Source organism: Delphinapterus leucas, chromosome 2, assembly GCF_059928025.1.
Source record: "Delphinapterus leucas isolate spDelLeu-1000000601 "Yukka" chromosome 2, BTC_Dleu_Yukka2, whole genome shotgun sequence".
NCBI lineage: Eukaryota > Metazoa > Chordata > Mammalia > Artiodactyla > Monodontidae > Delphinapterus > Delphinapterus leucas.
The window spans coordinates 74,068,398-74,091,137 of NC_143130.1; the positions used below are offsets into that span (position 1 = coordinate 74,068,398).

General features: G+C 37.9%; 1 protein-coding gene across 21 annotated transcripts in view; it reads left to right on the forward strand.

Annotated features, from left to right (window-relative positions):
• Positions 1-22,740, forward strand: part of HERC1 (HECT and RLD domain containing E3 ubiquitin protein ligase family member 1) — a 214,834-nt gene that overhangs the window by 9,610 nt on the left and 182,484 nt on the right. The window contains exons 2-3 of one of the 21 annotated variants that reach the window (XM_089904282.1): positions 4,326-4,419; positions 13,925-13,978. The exons of 17 other annotated variants lie outside the window; for them this stretch is intronic. The gene's annotated coding sequence lies outside the window, so the exon portion shown is untranslated. Of the gene's footprint in view, positions 1-4,325; positions 4,420-13,924; positions 13,979-16,672; positions 21,066-22,740 lie in introns of those variants that run through there. 3 more of the 21 variants (XM_089904288.1, XM_089904296.1, XM_089904278.1) reach the window with 3 other exon arrangements.

Genomic DNA, 22,740 nt, shown 5'->3' on the forward strand with positions numbered 1-22,740 from the left:
TGCTCATTCTTTTGAAAAGAAGGAATGACGACGAATGATGGAGAGATTTATGTAATTTAGTGAAGGTGGTGTGGTGGAGTGGCCAGATGCACAAATAAAGTAATAATATTCGGTAACACTTACTGAGCATTTATTGTGCACCAGGCACTATTCTAAGAACTTTATTGTATAAATAATATTAAATCTGGTTGAATTGTTTATTATTTAAGCCACATTTATTTTGTAGATAGGAAATTGAAGCACAGAAAGGTAAAGTAACTTGCCCAGGATCACATAGCTAGTAAGTGGTGGAGCCTGGGTTAGAATTCAGAAACAAAGGCAGGTGTTGGTGGAAACTGTGGGAGGCAGAGCATGGAAATGGCCAGCCTCAGTGTGATGGTTTTGTCTGATCTAAAATCCCATCCAAATAATGTCGTTTGGGCAGGACCATTCTACATAGGTGTTCAGAAACTCATGTTGACAGTGAGACAGACTTTTAGGTGTCGCATGTTGCTTTGACTTCTTAAAGAACGTTTCTAGTTTTCTTCTGCCAAAGAAGGGTAATAGATGTTAGAAGAGAACAACAATTGGAATAAGGATTGAACGTTGCTATAGAAAGGTGAATATTAGTGAATCTTTATACCCTGAAATAAGTTTTTCTTGGTAGACCTTGAAACAATGATATTAAGTAGCAAGTTTAGTCTGCAAACTGTCTAGAGTGCAAACAAGTAATGAAATAATAATGCCTCATATTTGTATATAGCCTTTCAGTTTTCAAAGTAGTTTGGTAAACATTTTCCCAATTTATCTTCATAACACCTCTGTGGGATAGGCAGGGTAGATATTCTGCCATTTGATAAGCTTCCACAGAGGAGAGAGGTAGCTGCCTAATAAACAAGCCCTTGAATAACCTCTAGTTGCTAGACCCTCTTTTATGAAGGTTCTATTCATAAAGGAAGTTGCTATTCCTTTGCAAAACTGCCAGCGTGTAAGTGGTGGACTTCTGCATTGTATGGTGTTATGGGCTTGATCTCTTAAATTAGTGATTGGAAAGTTGCTTAATCTGGAGGCAGAAGATACTTGGCATGATGAAAGGGCAAAGATGGCCTGTTGTAATTGGCATGTTCTTAGTGTTATTCTTAAAGCCTAGGCATTTTTGAGAAATATAATTTAGATTAAAAATATAAAATTTAAGATTAAAATATATATTAAAAATATAATTACAATACTGTTTTGATCTTTTTTAAACCAATATTTTTCACTAAGACCTTTTACAGTTAGGCTGTAGTAATATTGATGCTGTTTTGATTGCATTGTAGATTAGCATAGGGGTGGGGCACTTTGCTTTTTTAAAGTCAAAAAGAGAGTTTGGTAGCTTCTGAAAAGAATCATGTAATGTGTGGCAGTAGGGAAATGCTGATAAAAGTTTAGTATCACCTGTCACCTGTTTCCCCTGTTCATTTTGAAACTATTCTGAATTGCTTTGGTTAATTTAAATTAGTCTGAGATATGAAGAGGAATTTTTCAAAACTCTTTAAAGATATGCTGTATAAGGGAATAAAGTCAGATGCAAATTCACAGAATCATTTCACTTTAAAGTAATTCATGATTGGCAAAACGTGACATTGTTTTGCAAAAATCTAAAGAATTGCTGAATGTTTTGTATTTTTAAGTTGTAGCTTTCAGTTCTCAGTGATATTCTCCCTTTCCATGGTACTCTCTTGTAACTGCCTCCTTATAACCAACCCCTCCCTCTTGGTCTGCCTTCTGTTGGTTTGGCTCTTTATTTCAGAGTAGGAAGGCAGGAAAGAGTTCTTGTACACAAGATAAAACTAGTCCTGTTTGGAGCTCAGTGAGCTGGAGCACTTATGCAATATGTCTGCTGACGATAAACTCCAGAAGTACCATAAGCCCACAGGAGTAGAAAGATAGCGATGACTCTGCAATATTGTCTGCAACTTAAATAGAAATTTTAAAAAATCATAATTAAACTATATTTTTTTCATGGAAAGCCATAAATTAGCTGGATATTGTTAACAGACTTGTAAATAAGAGTTAATTACATAGGAGAGTTTAGCATGTTGAGTGTTAGTGAAATTCTTGTCAAATGATTTCTTTTAGTACTTTATAAACATGATTTGTTCATAGCAAACTTAAACTCATTTACGCTTAACTGTGCATTAATCTATTATGGGAATATGTAGAGGCTATTTGCAGTCCTAGGTAGGTAATTCAATTCCCAGACAGTGTTTTTTTTTTTTAAATCTTTTTTATTACAAAGTGTTTTAAACATATATTAATATAAAAGTAGAAAGGATAGTTTAAGCAGCTCCTATGTACCCATCACTGAGCCTCCAGAATTATTATAGACAGTATTATTTTCTCTATATTTCTATCCACCACTACCCCACTCCCAACTCTGGACTTTTTTGAACCATATCCCAGACATATTTAATTTGTAAATTTCAGGTATTTCAGTATGGATCTTTAAAAGATAGTCACTCTCTCTTTTTTATAAAATAAGCATAATACCATTATCTTACCAAAAAATTTTATAGCAAGTTCTTAATATCAAATATGTAATCAGGTTTCATATTTTTCTGATTGTTTTATACACACACAGTTTGCTTGAAGTGGGATACAAATAAGGTCCATACTTTACAATTGTTTGTCTTGTATATTAAATCATTTTTAATCTTGAGACTCTCCTTCCATCTTTTTTTTTCTTAAAATTTTTTGCTAAAAGAAACCAGGTTTTTGAAAAGTTTCCAATAGTTTCATTTTGATGATTGCATCTCTGTACTGTAATGTCATGTAACATGTTCTGTCTCCTGAATTTCCTGTAGTAAATTGATAGAATTCATCAGATTTTTTTTTTTTCTTTTGGTAAGAGTACTTCATAGGAGGAATTTGTGTTTCCATCAGGAGGTATGTAAGGTCTTGTCATCTCTCTTTGTGACGTTTGCAGCTGTTGATGATCATTGCTTTGATTTACTAATTCATCAGGGATTGCAAAATAGTGAAATCCTATTGTTCATGTATTAGATGGTGTTTTTTAGGATAGTTCTTCAACAGTGTAAATTGTATATTTAGGGCCTTGTATTTATATCAGAACTGGTTCTGGGATGATTTGACAGTGTTCTGTGGTGAATTCCTTTAAAAAGGGAAGAGCACAAGTTTTTATTATTGAAAATTCAGAAAAAACTTGGGAATATTGAATAACTAGAGTTGTTTAAAGGACATTTGGCCAATAAATAGCTGAACATCTCATCATGAGATAACAGCTTGTCACCTAGCATATGTAGCTGGTCATTGGTGTTTGTTCTTTTACGGTCAGTGTTCGTATTCAGAAATTTCAAAAAGTAATTTGTACAAGGCAGCAGTTATTAGGTTTTTGAGTTGGATTTCTCAGCGTGAATTTGAGAACAGGCTTTGTGTGTGAATCAGATTTAAGAAATATTAAGTTTATGTAACATAGCATATTTTGTATTAAAAGTTGTCAAAAGAACTAGAGCAGCAGCATTTCCCAATGTAGCGCCTTGACAAAAGCGTTTTAGGGTCAAATAAACTTGGTAAACAATGTGCACTTTTTCCTCTCTTGGAACGTAATATAGTACATACTAGCATGTAAAAGACCTACAGTAAAGGAACCTGTTTAACATTAACTCAGCATTTTCCAAATTTATTTGATCACTGAACCTTCGCCCTCTTCCCCCATAACATCTAGAAGAACTAGTGGAACAAATTTTCTAGGGAAACACATTTTGGGAAATGTTGGATTAGAGGGTTTGAACAGAGAATAAAGAAAAATGTCCAATGATGATGAGTGTGTATGACTTCACTACAATGATGTGGAGAAATTTTTGATAAGCCAATAATAAGAAGACATTTTTTTTCAATGAGAAAAAAAGTAAGAGGCGAATGTTGGTTGTTTGTTTAATCTTAGCCTGTAAGCATTATACTTTTAGAGAAGCAATGTTAGAAAAAGACTTCAGTCACATATAACATTAACTATATGCCAGGCACTGTTTTCAGTCCTTTATATATAATTTGTAATTTGTTTAATCTTTACAACAAACTTATCCAGTAGGTGCACTGTTGTTATCCCAGTTTTGCAGATAAGGAAATTGAGGCACAGAGAGATTAAGTAGTTCAAGGTTACACTGCAGTGTTGGTGATACAGCAGAGCCAGAATCTGGACCTAGGCACCTGGCTCCAGAGTCCTGTGCATAGCTACTACTCTACACTGCAAGACGTGGCAGATGGAGATCATGAAATATAAATTAGATTAAGAGGGGATATAAAGTCTGTTTGGAAGGACCATACATATTTTCTTTAACTTTCAGGCAGTCAGGGCCTACCAGAAGAATGTGGAGAGCTGACTGTATCCCAGTGAAGATAGAAAACATGGAGACCTGGGAAGTGTTATCAGTAAAAAAGGTACACCTCTTGAAGACATAAATTAGTTGTGAGTAGAAGTCTGAGTTAAGAGGACACTGTCAATACCAGAATTTCAGATGTAGAAGGGAATTGGAGCTTACTTTATAAGACCCCCTCATTTTATATATGAGATCAGAGGTTACATAGTTTGTTCATCTGCTTGTGGTAGTAATCATAGCTCACATGAGTATATTTCATTAAAACACTTTCATGTAGATTCTTGTTTGATCCTCTAAACAATCCTGGAAGGTAGGTAGGTTCTGTATTTTCCACAAGAAAGCTGGTTCTTGAATTTAGGTATTCTGCATCCTAAAGGCTAAAATTTCCTATACTATTTCACATTGCCTCAGTTCTTAATGAATAACATATATTAAAGAAGACTAGTGCATGCTTTTGAAATGAGATGAGGACTTGGGTCAGAAAGAAAAGATGCATTTTAACAAATGGAAATGACTCCCTCCTAAATGTAAAAAGTAATATATACTGGGGCTTCCCTGGTGGCGCAGTGGTTGAGAATCTGCCTGCTAATGCAGGGGACACGGGTTCGAGCCCTGGTCTGGGAGGATCCCACATGCCGCGGAGCAGCTAGGCCTGTGAGCCACAACTACTGAGCTTGCGTGTCTGGAGCCTGTGCTCTGCAACAAGAGAGGCTGCCACAGTGAGAGGCCTGCGCACCGCGATGAAGAGTGGCCCCCCGCTCACCACAACTAGAGAAAGCCCTCACACAGAAACGAAGACCCAACACAGCCAAAAATAAATAAATTAATTAATAAACTCCTACCCCCAACATCTTCTTTAAAAAAAAAAAAGTAGTATATGCTGTTGTAAAAAGTAATTTTTAGATGGTGTAGGGAAATATAAAGAAAAAAGTGAAAACTATCTCACCACACAGAGTAACTGCCGTTAATTCTCATGTGTAGTTCTCCACATTTTTTCTAGATGCGACATTTTTTCTTTTATATATTCAGAGAACTGTTTCAAAATTATATATGTATTGTTTTAAAACCTAAAATACTGTATTCTTAGAATATTCATAGGCATTTGGTCTTTTGCCTCTACCGTAGTAAAAAGGTACATGTGGGGACAGCAGGCATAAAATGGTAACATCTTGGGCCAACTGAGATGTATAGTCCCCTCCCCAGTACACACACTTTAATAGCTGACCTGTTAGTAACAGGGTGAATAGATAAAAAACCTGTTTGGGGTTAGGTTAATTTAAGGAGGCAGTGAGTACAGCAGTCACCTCTTATCCATGGTTTCGCTTTTTTTCTTTTAAATGGGGTATAGTTGTTTTACAATGTTGTGTTAGTTTCTACCGTACAGCGAAGTGAATCAGCCATATGTATACATATATCCCCTCTTTTTTGGATTTCCTTCCCATTTAGGTCACCACAGAGCACTAAGTAGAGTTTCCTGTGCTATACAGCAGGTTCTCATTAGTTATCTATTTTATACATATTAGTGTATATATGTCAATCCCAATCTCCCAATTCATCCCACTCCCCTTTCCCCCTTGGTGTCCATATGTTTGTTCTCTACGTCTGTGTCTCTATTTCTGCCTTTCAAACAGGTTCATCTGTACCATTTTTCTAGATTCCACGTATATGCATTAAAATATTGCATATTTATTTATTTTTTGATATTTGTTTTTCTCTTTCTGACTTGATTCACTCTGTATGACACTCTCTAGGTCCATCCAAATCTACCCACTGTCAACCATGGTCCGAAAATATTAAATGGAAGATTCCAGCAATAAACAATTCATAATTTTTAAATTGCTCGCCATTCTGAATAACCTGACTAAATTTCCTGTGGTCCTGCTCCATCCCGTCTGGGATGTGAATCATCCCTTTGTACGGTGCTTGTGTTCAAGTAACCCTTGTTTTACTCAATAATGGCCCCAAAGTGCAAGAGTAGTGATGCTGGCAATTTGGATATGCCAAAGAAGCAGTTAAGTGCTTCCTTTAAGTGAAAAAGTTAAAGTTCTCAACTTCATAAGGAAAGACAAAAATCTATGCTGAGGTTCCTAAACTCTATGATAAGAATGAATCTTCTATCTGTGAAATTGTGAAGAAGGAAATAGGATTTTGTACTAGTTTTGCTGATGCACTTCAGACTGCAAAAGTTATGGCCATAGTGCAGAAGTGCTTAGTTAAGATGGGAAAGGCATTAAACTTGTACTGTAAGATATTTTGAGAGAGCGAAGGACCATATTCACATAATTTTTATTACAGTATATTGTTATGTATACTGTTTTATTACAGTATATTGTTACATTGTTCTAATTATTATTGTTAATCTTTTACTATGCCTAATTTATACATTAAACTTTATAATAGGTATGTATGTATAGCAAAAACATAATATATTTGTATTTGGTGCTATCCTCAGTTTCAGGTATCCACTGGGGGTCTTGGAACATATTCCCTGTGGATAAGGGGGGACTACTGTAGTGTAAAGCTTTATTTTATTGGTTTTCTTCTGTAGAATTTGGGATTATTGATTGTTTTGCAGTTTGATAGGGGAAAAAACTCTTTTCACACTATACTGGATTAAAAGACAAGTAACTCAGATCTCTTTAAGTAAACATTAGAAAGAATAAAGTATGGGACTTCCCTGGTGGCACAGTGGTTAAGAATCCGCCTGCCAGTGCAGGGGACACGGGTTGGAGCCCTGGTCCGGGAGGATCCCATATGCCGTGGAGCAACTAAGCCCATGCGCCACAACTACTGAGCCTGTGCTCTAGAGCCTGCGAGCCACAGCTACTGAGCCCGTGTGCCACAGCCACTGAAGCCCGCGCGCCTAGAGCCTGTGCTCCATAACAAGAGAAGCCACTGCGATGAGAAGCCCGTGCACCGCAAGGAAGAATAGCCTCCGCTCGCTGCAACTAGAGAAGCCCGTGCGCAGCCACACAGCCAAAAATAAATAAACAAATAAAATAAATTTTAAAAAAATAAAAGAATAAAGTATGGTTCTTTTGAACATTCTTATATGGGCTTTTTTAGTGAGTTTATGTGCGTGTGTGCATCTGTATGTAACCATCTCTGATTATCAATACTGTTGCAGTGGTGGGAGGGGAAAGGAGCCTGTTGTGTTGGGTTGTGGAAGGGCTTTTTGTACTTGAAGTTGGTTCTTTAGCTAATCTTGCTTTCTCTTTTCTTGACTACATCTAGTAATTTGCTTTGTTAATCATTCTCTTTGCCCAAGCAGATTTTTGGCGTGATCTTATTTTCAAGATGTTTTTCTTTTTGAGGATTGGATTATATTTTATTTATGTCTCTGTTGGTTTTAAATTGATGGTAAGGCTTATGATTTTAGCTATGCTAGTTTGTTTGCTTTTCCATATAAATTTTAAAGTAAGTTCATCTGTAGCTGCAAAAAATCTTGCTGAATTTGATAGTTATTGTATTAAACCTGGAGATCATTTTGGGGGAGAAATGACAATTTTATATTTAGTCCTCCAATCTAGGAACATGGCATATCCTTATTTAGAGCTCCTTTGATTTCTTTCATCTGTGATTTGCAATTTTTAGCATATAGATCCTGTACATGTTTTGTTAGTCTTGCATCTATGTATTTTATTTTTAAAAATGTTTAAAAACCTTTTAATCAAAGTATCATATATCTTCATAGAAGTGTACATACAGTAAATGTATAGCTTGATTAGTTTCACAGAGATGAAATTATTTTCAGATTCTGCTATTTTCTGTTAAGAGATATTCAGAGGGAGGTGGGATTCAAGATGAGGGAATAAGAAAAGCTTTCCATTTCCTCCTTTGTCAGGTCTTCATAGTGTGACTTCACTATTTTGTTTAAAGGTGAATTCTCAAAGAACATAGTCAAAGATAGTTAAGCTCACTTCCAAATCAGTTTTGCCATTTAGGTTTTTTCTGCTATAATTTACCTCCAGTCATGTTATAATAGAGATTAGCTTAGATATTTTCCTATATTTTCTGATACAAGAATTCATAACTATTTTGAAACAATGAAGAATGTGGGTTGAAGATTTAAGAGATGAAGAGGTCTGCCTTCTCATTTTTGTTCAACTCAGCTATTCCCTGCCCATTAGCTTCCTTCTGTGTAGTTTGTACAGAGCACAAGCTTAAGTAAACTTATCATCTTGCTGTCTGGGTTTTATCTTCCTTCTAAGAAGGGCAGGCAACTTACGGTCTTTGTTTACGGGAGCAATAATCCATCCCCTGCCCTGGTCCTTTTTGAGTAAGATTCATAATTCTAACTCTGAGTTTATAGAGATGATATCACTATAATTACTTAATTATGTTGCAAGGAAATTAAAAGTGATATTTGATTATCACAGATACTCCTAGGAATAAATGACCCTATTATGTATGCTCCATCAGGAAGGGCATGGTTAATAATAGAAAAACCATACTTATTTAACTCCTCTGTATATTTTTATTGTAAAAGGTAATCTTTTTTTCTTTCCTCATTTTTACCACTGGAGCTCAGCTGTGCCTGATTCAGCTGTTTCTGCACACTGCTCCAAACTTTTATTTTGAAAGTTTCTCAAATCTATAGAAAAGTTGAAGAACAACAGTACAATAAGCACCCATGTCCTTTTCAGTTAGTTTCACAGATTGTAACATTTTGCTGCAGTTGCTTTTTTTTCTTTTCTCTAAACACACACACATACACGTTTTGTTTTAAGTGAGAGTAAATTGTAGTCACCAAGGTACTCTGTCACCCCTCAAAAAAAAAAATTTCAGGTGCGCATCTCCTATAAATGACATTCTCCATTGTAACCACAATACCTGTATCAGAGCTAAGGAAGATAACTTGACTTCATTATTCAGCATGCGGTGTCTGTATTTAAATTGTTCTGTTTGTCTCCCACATACCTTTTATAACTTTTTTGTTTTTTTCTGATCCACAATCCAGTCATATTCACATATTGCTTTTGGTTTTTAAGTCACTTTAGTCTCTTTTAATCTAGAACAATCCCCTGCCTACCTCCCCTCTTTTTCAATGATACTAATTTTACTGAAGAATCTAGGCTGTTTGTCTTACATAATGTACTACAATCTGAATTTGCTGATTGTTTCTTTAAGGTTACATATTCAAGTTAAACGTGAATTGGATGAACACTGTTTAGGTGGTGTGTGCTTTTTGCATCACCTCATGAGGCACCTAATGCCATTTGTTTCCATTATAGGTAATGCTAAGTTTGATCACTGATTTAAAGTGGTGGCTGTTACCAGATCACTTTATAAATGCACATTTTTTCCCCTTTGTAACTAGTAATTAGGGAGTGTGGTATTTTGAGATTGTGTGAAAATCCTCTCTCCTACAACCTTTTCACAATGGTTGTAGCATCCATGGGAAGATTATCCTTGCCGGGATAATTCTTTTCCTTTCTTTAATGAAAAAATATTCTTAAGCAATATATGCACATGGATAGAAACCCACATGGTATAAAAGGGGTTACAGCAAAATGTATATCTCCCTTTCATTCTGTTCTCTCCACTTTCCTATTTTTTCCCAGAGTTAACAGTTTCTTGTGTATTCTTTCCAAGATTCTAAACCTCTCTAATCATGCATTCATATATATTCTCTCTCTTTTTCCTTTTTATACAAATGTTAGCATACTGCAGACTTCTCTACATCTTATTTTTTTTATTGTGGTAAAATATAGATAGCATATTTAACATTTAAATCATTTGTAAAGTGTACAATTCAGTGACATTGAATGCATTCACAATGTCGTATAACCATCATTACTGTCTATATCCAAAGCTTTTCCAGCATCCCCAACAAAAACTCTGTACCCATTAAACAATAATTCCCTCTTCCCCTCTTCCCCCAGCTCCTGGTAATCTCTAGTCTACTTTCTCTATGAATTTGCCTATTTTTGGTTCCTCATGTAAGGGGAATTGTACAATATTTGTCCTTCCTTGTCTCGCTTATTTTGCTAAATTTAATACTTTGAAGGTCCATCCAAGTTGGAACATATATCAAAATTTCATTCCTTTGTATGGCTGAGTAATATTCGACTGTATGTATGTACCACATTTTGTTTACCTATTCATCTCTTGATAGACATGAGTTGTTTCTGCCTTTGGGCTATTGTGAATAATGATGCTATGAACATCGATGTACAAGTATCTGCTCAAGTCCCTGCTTTCAGTTCCTTTGGATATATAACCAGGAGTAGAATTATTTGGTCTATATCTTAATGTATTATTAACTTAATAAATCTTGGTTATCATTTCAGTTCAACACATTCCAGATAGTTATAGATCTTCCTTGTTCATTTTAATGATTGCCTTGAATCTCAGTGTATGTGTATTATTTATTTAACCAGTTTCTTGTTGGTGAATTTCAGATTGTTTCCCCTTTTTGTTTCTTCCTTTTTGCTATTCTAAAAAAGGCTGCGATGAATAAGATATTTCTTAGTTTAAGCAGTACCTTATTCTTGATTAAAATTGCAATGTGAAAATGTTGATTGAGCCTAGTCTCGCTGAGCATACCTTCTGAATATCCTTAAAATTCATCTCCTCACAAACCCAGTACATTATAGCTCTTTTATTTTAAGCCCTCATATCTTAACTTTTGGGATATTTCTTGTGTCCTGGGCATTCTTTTCTTCTCTTCATTCCCTTAGTATTATCCATGGCTCCTGCTGGGTAACTTTGTTATGCAGTGTTATCATACTGTATTGCAATTGCTTACATATCCTTCTCCTCATCTGGGTTCTGAGTCCTTTAGGCACACTGTGCTTTGTGTGAGATAGACTTTCCTACTATGGATACATTTTGTACATTCTTGTCAAGTTTCTAGTAGTAATAAATTAGAATACCTTTGTTAAAATTAACATAGTTACAGAAGAAAAAAAAATTTTTTTTTTTACCATTAAAATGTCTTGTTTAATTTTTTTTTTAAGATGTTGGGGGTAGGAGTTTATTAATTAATTAATTAATTTTTGCTGTGTTGGGTCTAAGTTTCTGTGTGAGGGCTTTCTCTAGTTGTGGCAAGCGGGGGCCACTCTTCATCGTGGTGCGCGGGCCATCGCGGCCTCTCTTGTTGCGGAGCACAGGCTCCAGACGCGCAGGCTCAAGTAGTTGTGGCTCACGGGCCTAGATGATCCGCGGCATGTGGGATCCTCCCAGACCAGGGCGCGAACCCGTGTTTTGTGCATTAGCAGGCAGATTCTCAACCACTGCGCCACCAGGGAAACCCGAAAAATTTTTTTAAATGTACAAATAGGACTGACCTTAGTTCATTAGTAAATGTGCTAGGGGTACAGCCCTTTGTTTTTTAGTTTTGTTTGTGTTTTTGTTTTGTTTTTTTAATGAAAAGATAAAAAGGTTACTTTGAAGCCAGTTAGTATTTGGTACTGTTATGTCTCTCCCTGCCTGCCCCCTGTTTCGTTTGACACCATTAGATCTTTCTAATAGTTGCTTAAGTTTTTTTTTTTCTCCTCAAAATCATATTCACATACTGATATTCTGAGATTGTGTGAGGAGCTAGCCATAGTACCTGCTTCCTACATTTTTGCTATTTCTCCATTCTTATTTTAGGGAGCCTCATAAGACTGAGTTCTTGAAGTGTAAATTGGATGTATCATTGGCAGTTCAGTGAGGATAATTTTACCAAAAATGTTATGATTGCCATGACTTAGGCTTTAGAGGCTAGTAAATAGGTGGTTCTAAAGAAGGGGGAGGAGATTTTCTCTACAAACAATATATGATGAGGACCACTGGCCTCTTCATGCCTCTAGAAAATCTACTTTTGTTGAAGTCTATTGTCTGGTTCATTGCCACTGGTCAGCTACAAATTAAGGTATCCTGCATGTGCTGACATTACTGTTTTGCATTTCTGGAATAATTGCATCTATTTGCATAACAGGTTGGTGAACTTGACAAATTGATAATTTGTTTTACTCTTTTGTTCCCAAGGGTCCTTTCATTAAAAAGTGTGTTTATGTTCTAAAAACCCCAAGGTTGATAGCAGCCATTGTTATAACTATTACACTGAAAACAATAATTAAAAGTGTAGTAAATTTGCTCATAGCTAGTTATCATAAACTTTTTGTACTAGAACATTGTATTGATTTTTTTTTTTTTTTTGCGGTACTTGGGCCTCTCACTGTTGTGGCCTCTCCCGCTGCAGAGCACAGGCTCCAGACGTGCAGGCTCAGGGGCCATGGCTCACGGGCCCAGCCGCTCGGCAGCATGTGGGATCTTCCTGGACTGGGGCATGAACCTGTGTCCCCTGCATCGGCAGGCGGATTCTCAACCACTGTGCCACCAGGGAAGCCCTTGATGTATCTTTATTTATCACTCTTTGTCAACAAGAATGACTATTTCTAATGTTAGTGTATACTCTTAACAGAATATAAAAGAAGGAATTTAAAATAGTTCAAATTACTTCCCTTTAGGAGATATGTGGTGAACAATTAGAGACCATACAATGCAATACCTAACATTTAGTTTTCAAAGTACTTCTGTGTAAGAGAAATGGAAGTTCCAAGATAAGAAAGGTAATTGTGGGTTAGGGTTATTAGAACAGGTTTAATGGAGTGGGGGGTGGGCGGGGAGGACGTAGGATCTCAATTTGTACTGCAGGAAGTATAGGGTTTGTTAGGTAGAGAGGAAGGGGTGGGCATCCTGGGGGGGCAGCAGCGTGAGTAAAGGTGCAGAGTAGGAGTGAACACATCACAACTGAGTGATACTAAGGATTGGTAGGGATGCCTGCCTGACCAAAGAAGAGGGCTGCTGAGGAGCATGGAGTGGTTAAGATTTGATGGGTTAGAGGGAACAGGTGGTTGTGAGCCTTGGGAAGCAGAGTGAGGAATTCTAAGCCTAGGGAGCTGTATTACTGAGGGTCCTGGCAGGAAATAAGTGAACTAGTTATAGAGATTTGGGTAGGGTTAAGGAAAGCAACAAGGGGTTGTGACGTTCCCAAGGCCTAGCAGTGTCTGGAAGCCATTGGTACTTTTAAGCCAGAGGGGACAAGAAGAGGATTACTGAAGCCTGATGAGAGTGGGAGCAGTGGAAGCCAAGGACCTGTGGCCATAGGGGAAAGGGTTCCAGGTGGGGAAAGAGCCAAGGGAATAAGGACCCTGATTTCTTTTTCTTCTCATCCTCTAATTTCCTGCTAGTGCCTCTCATTGGCATGACCCAAATGGAAACTAGGGGAGTATGGGCACTATAGTCCTCAAGGTCAGCCTTAAAGGGCACACAAAACAGAGCATAGAAAGTTAGAGATTAAGTTTGTTTGGGAGACTGGGGTCAAATAGAGAATGCCTAGCCCAGGACCCATTTTAAATGATTGTAAAGTTGTAAGCAGAGGAATATTATACTGAAAATTCGCTTGTAGGAAGATTTGGTTTAGTGGATTTTGAGGGTCGTTTTAAGAAGAATCTCTCTTCAGGCAGAGTTCCAACTTGTAACAAAAAAAGGCAGAATGCAATCTATTATCTGATTTATCCTTATAGACCTCATGGATAATATAATTTTTTAAATTTCTCTTGTCAACTTCTTAGACCAGAATTAATTCATCTACTGCAGAGAGTTCCTGAGCCCCTGCAGCAAAAAAGGTAGGATGCCAGTGACTTAAAGGGGCAAAAGAGGGAGCAGTACAGAGCACCAGCCTTGAAAAGCTTGCCTGGTTGTAGAGTACATGGAGCAGTGGTGATGAAGACAAGTACACAAATAATAAATCAGGCAGAGTATGACAGATGTTACAATATGTGTAAACAAAAGTGTTATCAGAGTTTAGAGGAGGAAGTGATCAAATCTGTATTGGTGAGTGTAGAGTGATTAAAACCTGAAAGGCTTCATGGAGGAAGTGACCTTTGAGATAGGCCTTTGAAGGAGAAATACGGATTTTGACAGGTAAAGATTAAATAGGTGAGGGCCATCAGTTATAGGGACTAGCATGAACAAAGGCACCGAGGTCAGAGTGTTTGGTTTGTTAAAATTAGGATGTATTTAGGGGGATTGTGGAAGATGAAATCGGAAGGCAAACTTGGCTCCCTCTGAATGGATTTAAACCCACAACAATGTCTTGTTTTCTGTTTCATAGGAAGTGGAGAGCCATTGACTTATTCATAAATGGGTAATGAAATAATTGGTTAGAACTGAGCTTTAAGATTAATCCAGAAGTAGGTAGAATGCAGGGGAATGGGGAGACTCTTTGGGAGCCCGTTGCAGTTTCCCAGGGTAGGTTATAATGGTTGAAACAGGGTGGAGCCAGTGGAAAAATGTTAATAGAGGCTGGGGTGTAAAGGAAAGGCCTGAGTCAAAGACCGTTCTATGGTTTTGATTAAGGGTACTTGAGTGATGTATCAGAAGGAGCTGGTTTTGTAAGAATGTAGGAGGGGAGGGGAGGAGAACATTAGGAGGTAGGGAAGCTGGAAGAGATTGAAGTTAATTCTGGACATGGTGAATTGAGAGTAGGCAGCACTGACATGGTGATATCCATGAGGCTTTTGGAAACAAGACCAGCATTCTGCAGGGATGCTGTCCAGGGATGTGGATTTGGGAGGTATCAATGTAGTGATGGGTTCAGCTTTAGCAGTGAAGATATACAGTTGATGTAAAAAGAAAGGAAAATATTGAGAAGAAGAAAAGGAGGTCCCAGAACCTTTGGGCATTAAGTGGACAAGAGGAGGCAACACGTCTCCAAGTTATTGGTTTTTTTATTTGTTTTTGTTCAGCTTTAATGAGTATAATTAACATACAACAAAATTTACCATTTCAAATGAACAATTTTGACAAATTTTGACCAATGTGTGATCATGAAGCTGCCACCACAATCGTGATATTTTTCATTTTCATTTTCATCATCCCCAGAAAGTTCTGCTATACCTCTTTGCAGCAGTTAATCCACTCTCCCTATTCCCTAGCCACTGGCAACCACTGATCTGCTTTCTATCATTATAGTGTTGCTTCTTCTAGAAGTGTATAGATACGGAAGCATAGTTATATACTTTTTTGTGACTGGCTTCTTTAATTTAGTGTAATTCTTTTGAGATTCATTTGCGTTGTTGCTTGTACCAGTAGTTCATTCCTTTTTATTACTGAGTGGTATGCCACTGTATTAATATACTATAATTTGTCAATCCATTCATCAGTTGATGGACATTTGAAATTCCAGTTTTAAGCTGTTATGAATAAAGCTGCTATGAACATTCACGTACAGGTTTTTATGTGGTCATGTGTTTTCCTTTTTCTGGAAAAATACCTAAGGAGTGGAATTGCTGCGTATATAGTAAATACAGTATATATTTAGTTTTATAATAAACTGCCATTTTCCACTTTACATTCCCACTACCAGTTTATTAGAGTTTTAGTTGCTTCACATCCTCACAAATACTTTGTACTGTCTGTTTCTTTGAATTTAGCCATTTTAATGGGTTTGTAATAGTATTTCATTTGTAGTTTTAATTTGCATTTCTCTAATGACTAATGTTGGTGGGCATCTTTTTATATGCTTGTTTGGCCATTTATATATCTTTGGTGAAATGTCTGTTCAAATATTTTGTCCATTTAAAAAAATTGTGTTTTCTTACTACTGAGTTGAAAGGGTTCTTCTTACATATTTTTGATACTAGTCCTTTGTTAGATATGTATTTTGCAAATAGTTTAAATTTGAGGCTTGCTTTTTCATTTTCTTAGCAGTGCTTTTTGAACAGAAGTTTTTAATTTTGATGAAGTCTAATGTGTCAATTTTTTGAGTCCTATTTAAGAAGTCTTTGCTTAATCCAGGGTTGTTAAGATTTTTTCCTATGTTTTCTTCTAGAGATTTTTGTAGTTTTAGCTCTTACATTTAGGTCTGTGAGCCAATTTGAGTTGATTTTTGTACATGGTATGAAATTAGGGTTGAGGTTCATTTTTTTCCATTGCATATCCAGTTGATCCAGCACCCTTTGTTGAAGATTATCCTTTCCCCATTAAACTATCTTGGCACCTTAGTTAAAAATCAATTGCCCATGTATCTGTGGGCCTATTTCTGGACTTTCAGTTCTGTTCTGTTTATCTTTATGATAGTAGATGTCTTGATTACTGTAGCCTTATAATAAGCCTAAAAGTCAGATAATGGAAATTTTATGACTTTGTTCTCTATCAAAATTATTTTGCTCTTGGGCTTCCCTGGTGGCGCAGTGGTTGAGAATCTGCCTGCCAATGCAGGGGGCACGGGTTCGAGCCCTGGCTTGGGAGGATCCCACATGCCGCGGAGCAGCTAGGCCCGTGAGCCACAACTACTGAGCCTGCGTGTCTTGGAGCCTGTGTGTCTTGGAGCCTGTGCTCCGCAACAAGAGAGGCCGCGATAGTGAGAGGCCCCTGCACCGCGATGAAGAGTGGCTCCCGCTTGCCACAACTAGAGAAAGCCCTCGCACAGAAACGAAGACCCAACACAGCAAAAATAAATAAGTTAATAAATTCCTACCCCCAATATCTTCTTAAAAAAAAGAAGATGCTCTTCTCAGTCCTTTGCATTTCTGTCCTGCACATTTATGATGACTATGAAAAGTATTTTGTTGTTGTTGTAACCTGTTTGGGATCATTTAAGGGATCTGGACAGAGTGGCTAGGAGAAACAGATTTTATCTTAGCAATAAAGAAATAACTGAATTGGCAATTGATACATTGAAACCACCTGAGATTTTTATTTTTAGAAATTTAGTGATACAGAACATGTGAAACCATCATGATAGTGATAAGCAGCACGATTTAGTGGTTGAGGTTGGATGTCAGACTGCTCTGGTTTGAATCCTTACTCTATCAATTACTGGCAGTGTGACCTTGGGTAACTACTTAGCCTCACTGTGCCTCCATTTCCTTTCCTTGCAAATGGGAATAATAATAGTACCTATTTCTTAGAGTTGTTCTGAGATTATATAAGATAATACATCGAAAGGGTGCACAGTGCCTGCCACGTAGAAAATGCTCAATGAATGTTAGAGGCTATTATTGTTCTGTTCACCTAGAGAATGTTAGAAAGCTTCAAAATTTGATAAATTCACTTGTAGGCACCGTTAAGTCTACCTCTGTGCTCAAAACCGTCAGCTTCCCTCATTTATGTTTTAGAAAGATAGGTAGTGCTATTCGGTTTCTTTTCAGTCCTTTGGTAGTTTTTCGAACCCCACTTTTCATTGGTGACTTTAGTAGTTTGTGTATATAATTAAATTTGGATTTGTTCATTGGACCATGAGTGGAAAAAAGAACAATTGGCCTTTTTTTATTTTGAACAAAGTATTGTTTTATTGAAAATTTTTTTTTATTAGTTATCTATTTTATACATATTAGTGTATATATGTCAATCCCACTCTACCAATTCATCCCACACCCACTACCCCTGCTTTCTCCCCTTGGTGTACCTACGTTTGTTCTCCACATCTGTGTCTCTATTTCTCCCTTGCAAACCAGTTCATCTGTACCATTTTTCTGGATTCCACATATATGTGTTAATATACAATATTTGTTTTTCTCTTTCTGACTTACTTCACTCTGTATGACAGTCTCTAGGTCCATCCGTGACTCTACGAATAACCCAATTTTGTGATGTTGGCCTTGTAGAATGAATTTGGGAGTGTTCCTTCCTCCGCAGTTTTTTGGAAGAGTTTGAGAAGGATGGGTGTTAACTCTTCTGTAAATGTTTGATAGAATTCACCTGTGAAGCCATCCGGTCCTAGACTTTTGTTTGTTGGAAGATTTTCAATCACAGTTTCAATTTCATTATTTGTGATTGGTCTGTTCATATTTTCTATTTCTTCCTGGTTCAGTCTTGGAAGTTTATACCTTTCTAAGAATTTGTCCATTCTACCAGGTTGTCCTTTTTTTTTTTTTTTTTTGCGGTACGTGGGCCTCTCACTGTTGTGGCCTCTCCCATTGCGGAGCACAGGCTCCGGACGCGCAGGCTCAGCGGCCATGGCTCACGGGCCCAGCCGCTCCGACCTTCCCAGACCGGGGCACGAACCCGTGTCCCCTGCATCGGCAGGCGGACTCTCAACCACTGTGCCACCAGGGAAGCCCCAGATTGTCCATTTTATTGGCATATAGTTGCTTATAGTAGTCTCTTATGATGCTTTGTATTTCTGTGGTGTCCATTGTAAATTCTCCTTTTTCATTTCTGATTATATTGATTTGAGTCCTCTTCCTCCTTTTTTCTTGATGAGTCTGGCTAAAGGTTTGTCACTTTTGTTTATCTTCTCAAAGAACCAGATTTTAGTTTTATTGATCTTTGCTGTTGTTTTCTTTGGTTCTATTTCATTTATTTCTGCTCTGATCTTTATGATCTCTTTTCTTCTACTGACTTTGGGTTTTGTTTGTTCTTCTTTCTTTGGTTCCTTTAGATGTAACGTTAGATTGTTAATTTGAGGTTTTTCCTGTTTATTGAAGTAGGATTGTATTGCTATAAACTTGCCTCTTAGAACTACTTTTGCTACATCCCATAGGTTTTGGATTGTCATGTTTTTGTTGTCATTTTTTCTAGGTGTTTTTTGATTTCCTCTTTGATTTCTTCAGTGATCTCTTGGTTATTTAATAGTGTATTGTTTAGCCTCCATGTGTTTGTGTTTTATACGTTTTTTTTCCTGTAATTTATTTCTAATCTCATAACGTTGTGGTCGGAAAAGCTGCTTGATACGATTTCAATTTTCTTTTATTTACTGAGGCTTGATTTGTGACCCAAGATGTGATCTATCCTGGAGAATGTTCCATGTGCACTTCAGAAGAAAGTGTAATCTGTTGTTTTCTAATGGAATGTCCTATAAATATCAATTAAATCTATCTGGTCTATTGTGTCATTTAAAGCTTGTGTTTCCTTATTAATTTTCTGTTTGGATGGTCTGTCCATTGGTGTAAGTGAGGTGTTAAAGTCCCCCACTCTTATTGTGTTACTGTTGATTTCCTCTTTTATAGCTGTTAGCAGTTGCCTTATGTATTGTGGTGCTCCTGTGTTGGGTGCATATATATTTATAATTGTTATGTCTTCTTCTTGGATTGATTCCCTGATCATTATGTAGTGTCCTTCCTTGTCTCTTGTAACATTCTTTATTTTAAAGTCTATTTTATCTGATATGAGTATTGCTACTCCAGCTTTCTTCTGATTTCCATTTGCATGGAATATCTTTTTCATTCCCTCACTTTCAGTCTGTATGTGTCCCTAGGTCTGAAGTGGGTCTCTTGTAGACAGCATATATATGGTTCTTGTTTTTATATCCATTCAGCCAGTCTGTGTCTTTTGGTTGGAGTGTTCAATCCATTCACATTTAAGGTAATTACTGATATGTATGTTCCTACTGCTATTTTCTTAATTGTTTTGGGTTTGTTTTTGTAGGTCTTTTTCTTCTCTTGTGTTTCCCACTTAGAGAAGTTCCTTCAGCATTTGTTGTAGAGCTGGTTTGGTGGTGCTGAATTCTCTTAGCTTTTGCTTGTTTGTAAAGTCTTTGATTTCTCCGTCATATCCGAATGAGATCCTTGCTGGGAAGAGTATTCTTGGTTGTAGGTTCTTCCCTTTCATCAGTTTAAATATATTGTGCCACTCCCTTATGGTTTGCAGAGTTTCTGTTGAGAAATCAGCTGTTAACCTTGTGGGAGTTCCCTCGTATGCTGTCCTTTTTCTCTTGTTGCTTTTAATAATTTTTCTTTGTCTTTAATTTTTGTCAATTTGATTACTGTGTGTCTTGGCGTGTTTCTCCTTGGGTTTATCCTGCATGGGACTCTCTGTGCTTCCTGGACTTGGGTGGCTATCTCCTTTCCCATGTTAGGGAAGTTTTCGACTATAATCTCTTCAGATATTTTCTTGGGTCCTTTCTCTGTCTTTTCGCCTTCTAGGAGCCCTATAATGCAAATGTTGGTGTGTTTAATGGTGTCCCAGAGGTCTCTTAGGCTGTCTTCATTTCTTTTCATTCTTTTCTTTTTATTCTGTTCCACGGCAGTGATTTCCACCATTCTATCTTCCAGGTCACTTATCTGTTCTTCTGCCTCAGTTATTCTGCTACTGATTCCTTCTAGTGTATTTTTCATTTCAGTGATTGTATTGTTCATCTCTGTTTGTTTGTTCTTTAATTCTTCTAGGTCTTTGATAAACATTTCTTGCATCTTCTCCATCTTTGCCTTCATTCTTTTTCTGAGGTCCTGGATCGTCTTCACTATCATTATTCTGAATTATTTTTCTGGATGGTTGCCTATCTCTACTTCATTTAGTTGTTTTTCTGGGGTTTTATCTTGTTCCTTCATCTGCGACATAGCCTTTTCATTTTGTCTAACTTTCTGTGATTGTGATTTTCATTCTGCAGGCTGCAAGATTGTAGTTCTTGCTTCTGCTGTCTGCCGTCTGGTGGATGAGGCTATGTAAGAGACTTGTGCAAGGTTCCTGATGGGAGGGAGTGGTGTTGGGTAGAGCTGGGTGTTGCTCTGGTTGGCAGAGCTCAGTAAAACTTTAATCTGCTTGTCGCTGAGGGGTGGGGTGAGTTCCCTGCCTGTTAGTTGTTTGGCCTGAGGCAACCCAGCACTGGAGTCTGCGGGCTCTTTGGTGGGGCTAATGGCGGTCTCTGGGAGGGCTCATGCCAATGATTACTTCTCAGAACTTCTGCTGCCAGTCTCCTTGTGCCTGCAGTGAGCCACAGCCGCCCCCCCCCCCGCCCCGCCTCTACAGGAGACCCTCCAACACTAGCAGGTAGGTCTGGTTCACTCTCCTATGGGGTCACTGCTGCTTCCTCCTGGGTTCTGGTGTGCACACTACTTTGTGTGTGCCCTCCAAGACTGCAGTCTCTGGTTCCCCAAGTCCTGTTGAAGTCCTGCAATCAAATCCCGCTGGCCTTCAAAGTCTGGTTCCCTGGGGATTCCTCCTCCTGTTGCTGGACCCCCATGTTGGGAAGCCTGAAGTGGGGCTCAGAATCTTCATTCCAGTGGACTTCTGTGGTATAATTGTTCTCCGCTTGTGAGTCACCCACCCAGCTGTTATGGGACTTGATTTTATCGTGATTGCGCCCCTCCTACCATCCATTGCAGCTTCTCCTTTGTCTTTGAATGTGGGGTATCTTTTTTGGTGAGTTCCGGTGTCTTCCTTTTGATGATTGTTCAGCAGTTAGTTGTGATTAACAATTGGCTTTTAGTGGTATAAGTCATCACTGTAAATTAAAACAAAACAAAACAAGACGACAGCAGTTTTCTTTTTTCTTCCGTGCCAGTGTTTAGCTGGTTCATCAGGATTGTGAATTGGTTGTTCTTGAATACAAGTAAAAACCCATTCGTTTTATTCAATTTTGTCTATAGTTCTTTACTTGCTTAATAAGCATGTCTGCTTCCTGGTTTATTTGCCTAGTTCTGATTATTGATGTAGCAAAACAGTTTGTCAGCAAACTCAGCAAGTCCTTTCATTTCTAAGTGTACTTACTTTCTAAATAGGGATAATAACAAAAAAGCTTTTTCCTTTTTAATCAGCTGTTTACTTTTTTTTTTTTTCTTTCTTTTGCGGTACGCGGGCCTCTCACTGCTGTGGCCTCTCCCGTTGCGGAGCACAGGCTCCGGACGCGCAGGCTCAGCGGCCATGGCTCACGGGCCCAGCCGCTCCGCGGCATGTGGGATATTCCCAGACCAGGGCACGAACCCGTGTCCCCTGCATCGGCAGGTGGACTCTCAACCACTGTGCCACCAGGGAAGCCCAGCTGTTTACTTCTGTGCAGCTAAACATTGATAATTTGTGTGCTTTAATGAGTTAGAGTGCCAAAATCAGTGTCAGCGTAATGAAGCCCTGGAGAAAGGAAGTACTTGCGGCAGGGGTGGGGAGAGCTGGATCACAGTGTGTGCACTTCATTTTCAGTTGCAGAACTTTGCAAATGGGCTGTCCTTCCTGCACTTCCAGAAGTGCTCTTGATAAGTATCTTTATTGATGTCTTTCTTACGTGAATCTCTAAATTCATAAATTTAGAGCTTCATAAATTTATTTTTAGCTGTGCGTGTGGCAGAGGGGTGGTGGGGAACAACAAGTTCAGTTTTATTTATTTATTTATTTATTTAGGCTGTGCCACGTGGCTTGTGGGATCTTAGTTCCTGGACCAGGGATTGAACCCAGGCCCTCAGCAGTGAAAGTGTGGAGTCCTAAACAGTGGACCACCAGGGAATTCCTGACAAGTTCAGTTTTAAACATACTGAGTTTAAGATTCCTTCCTTTAAAATTCCTTTCAATTTAAGATTTAAGATCAGAATGGTTATATCATTTTAGCAGTGGATGTTCAGGTCTGGAGTTCAGGAGGGAGACATTTGGACTGAATCATTAGTATATGAGAGGTAGGTGAAAGCCTTGGGAGTAGCTGGAACTACTCCAGAAATGTATGTACGGTGAGAGGAGG